The sequence below is a fragment of the Stegastes partitus genome, unplaced genomic scaffold, assembly GCF_000690725.1.
Source record: "Stegastes partitus isolate 25-593 unplaced genomic scaffold, Stegastes_partitus-1.0.2 Scaffold36, whole genome shotgun sequence".
NCBI lineage: Eukaryota > Metazoa > Chordata > Actinopteri > Pomacentridae > Stegastes > Stegastes partitus.
The window spans coordinates 95,686-99,269 of NW_007577767.1; positions in this window are offsets into that span (position 1 = coordinate 95,686).

Consider the following 3,584-nt stretch of genomic DNA (forward strand, 5'->3'; position numbering starts at 1 on the left):
AGTTTAATTGAAGCTCATATGAGATTTTTTGCAAGTAAAATTAAGAGGTGTTTCATGTTAAAAATCACATTAAAGAGGATATGTCAGTGCATAAACTATTTCCTTTACACACGTTGGGATGATTATTTCCTCATGTGAATATGTTTACATTCTGCAAATTAATGTTCACTGTCATACCCCGGTAGCTGCTATTGAGGCTTTATGATCTATTCTCAGGTAAAACTTGTGACTGAGGATTAGCTTTAACAGTGTAAGACATAGATAATACAACTAAAACTTGCAGGAATTCAAAATAAAATCTATACACCAATGCAACTTGGACAATTTTTAAGTGAAATCCAGGGCAAGTTCAGTTTTTTTGTGCTTCCTTGTAGCCTGCATGATAGTGTAATTAGTGATCAGACTTCAGGATGTCATAGTCCAGATTTTAACCAAGAGACTCAAGCAGAAAGCATTCAGTGAACAGGTTATTTCCCCACATCAATTACAGAATCACAGATAGCAAGAGCTGTCGAGACATTTTAAAGACGACATGTAACTGTTGGCAATTTATTTTCCATTCCATCTGTAAGGAAAACTGGAAAATGCTAACTAATAGTTTTGCATTTAAAAGGGATTACAGACTAAGAATACACAGGCAGTGGAAACTACATTTCATTAATTTAAATGACTGAACCGACCTATGTTAAAAGGCTAACATAAATTGCAATTTCAGAAAGTTCTCCCAACTTTCATGCTGCTGAAAAGCGAGATGATAAACTGCTTCTAACTCTGAGGCCACTGATCGGCTGTCTACAGATTAGGACTTTGCAGTGTGACTCGAGACAATGGCCTACTTTTGCAATAAGCCTGTCCTTGTTTGTCTGACCCATGATGTCACCCTGATCCCATCCTCACACAGCTAATGAAAGAACAATACGGTCACATATTTCAAACTGAGAACTCTGAACATTTTGAGCGCCGGTTCCTTTATGATTCCATATTTCAGAAACACAAACCATCATCCTGCCTGACGGCAGTGTCTCCAAATCTTTCAGATGCTATGCTGGCTTGAACATCATTACAACAGCGAAGTTTGTTGTACGATTGTGGCGGAGAACACAAACACTCCTTGTGAATTGAGGTTAGCAATCACATTGAAATACAAAATTGGGACATCATCGTGATTTTTGTTGGTCTTGGCATCTTTGTTTAGTGTCTGCATTTTGGGGCTGTTCAGGTTCCATAAAAATCAAACCAAAAAAGTTCCAATGTGACCCACTGAGAATGAACTGGATTTTATGTACTATAACTTTAGTATATGTAGTGAAGTCATACAAAACTTTACCTTCATATTATAAGTTACATCAGCTTGACATACACAGGTGGGTTGAAATTTCACCCTTTTTAATTTGCTTTTATCCATTGTAACTTCATATGTAACGGAGGCTGACACATGAAATGCTCACGACTGAAAAACACATTTAAGCTCTGTAAAAAGAAAAACTGCAAAGAAATCAGTTTTACATTCACATTTTTTTTCCTTTAACCAACTTTGAGCATCAATATTATGTGATGGGAGCAAACATTGGTACCCTGGATGTGTTTTCTGTTCGCTCATAATTCAGCAGAGTGGGGAAAAAAAGCATTTTGGGGAAATTTGAAGAGTCATATAAGACATAGTATATGAAAGGTTACTTTTTTACCTACATTTTTGGCATGACTCCTTCCTGTCAAAAGTTTTTGTTTATTTTTTTAAAAAAAAAGGATGAAAGGTCCTCAGCCTGAAAGTCACTAGGTGTCACTTGGGCTGATCAAACACCCTGTTCCTCTTTATTGTCTTCCTCTAATTCTCAGCAGCACCTTCAACCTGAGCAGACATCTGATCAGCCTTTAGATATGAAAACACCTGTAGGCTTCCCACTAACCTGCATCCCATGTTACAGCTACACAGTTTATGAACAAACAGCAGCTGGTTGGGCAGATGACTTACACTTTGGCTAGGTCTTAAACTATTTCTTCCCTAGCTTTAGCTAACTACATTATGCCCCCAACAGTGACTCCCTCATCTCACACACCAGTGTAACCCCAGCAGAGGAGGAAACCACAGCATCTTATCTTTTAAAATGTCCAAACACGAATTTAATCCATTTCCATTCAACTTGGGTCTGCTAACAAAACTGTAACTGAACCTAGCCACATACCGACAGTGACAGCTAGCCGGCTAGCATATGTTGAAAAGCCGGCTGGGGCTTAGCGGGAGATAAAGTACACTTTAAATAACTAATAGAGCAGCTAACGCCTGGAGCCTGTGAGCAGTTAGCAGCGTTTGTTGTATGTACGAGCAATGAGGAGAAAGTTGCTGCCTCCTGTCACTCACGTTAGCTGCTCACAGGTAACGGTGGTGTTCACTAGCTAAAATAGGGCCACGCGCTGCAGGGACTGGAAACGCAAATTAGAAACTAGAAACTGAGACAAAGCTCCCGCTGGACTGCTGAAGGGAAACAACACGAGTGAACGTTACCTTCAGCTTGCTGCTTGTTCCAATTCGCTCATGAGGAAAATGAGTGGAGAGCCAGCTGGATGTAGTTTCTGTCAAACAGCACTGTGTGTGCCGCGCAGTGTAGCAAGTTCCTGTTTCCGCATGAGGCTTCACAATAAAGGCGGGTTTTCAAAATAAAGGTAGCTCGACTCAGGTTAATAACGACAAGAATAAACGCTTACAGTTTGAAAAGTTAAAAAAGCATTTAGATTAAATGTTACTGTGTCCATGTTGGGCTTGGGTGGTAAGCCTTAGTTTTAGATTAAATTTTTTACTTTTTTTATTTTTGCTATGACTGAACTTGAGGCGATATCAAAAGAGTGTCTGTGTAGTAATTACAAAAACCTGTTTGCTGTCCTCTACCTGCTAGTTTAACATCATTTGTCAAAGGTCCTATACGCTTCCCCCTTTTTCAGAAAATGAATCAAAGTCTCACATGCCCACACAGTTTAGTGTTTCAGCTCAAAATACTGCACATATAGTTCATTTTACCCTGACTGTCCCATCATTTCCTAGTTTGTATGTCCTCAGTTGTCCGCTTCATATCCCACCAGAGATGTCAGCAGAGGAAGCAGCACAACAGGAGAGGAGCTGTGGGAGCAGGTATTTAGCAAAATGAGACACTCAGCTTGAAAGATGTTACTTTAAAGGAATATCAATTAAATATGACATGTGGAACAGCTGCATCATCTGTCTAATATTTGTTATGTCCTACCACTGTATTATATGATCACTGTCAGTGTTAGTTTACTTTTCATTCTACTGTCCCCACCCAGTTCAGGAAAAACCCACCATCTGCATTTGTGATTAACAGCCAGAGGTGTCAACCACAGTTTAAGCTGAAAACATGGCACCTGGTTCCTCCACATATCTCAACAGCTTTTATTTTACACCTCCAAGTTTCTCAGCACAAAACACAATTAAAGTGGATTTTCATCATCTGGAACTTTTAAACACAATTTTACTTCAAGCTCAGAAATTGTCTTTATTTATGGATGGTGTAGTGAGCATGGGTGCTTTTTACCGAAACAAAACAAACAAACAAACAAAAAACTTAAAGACA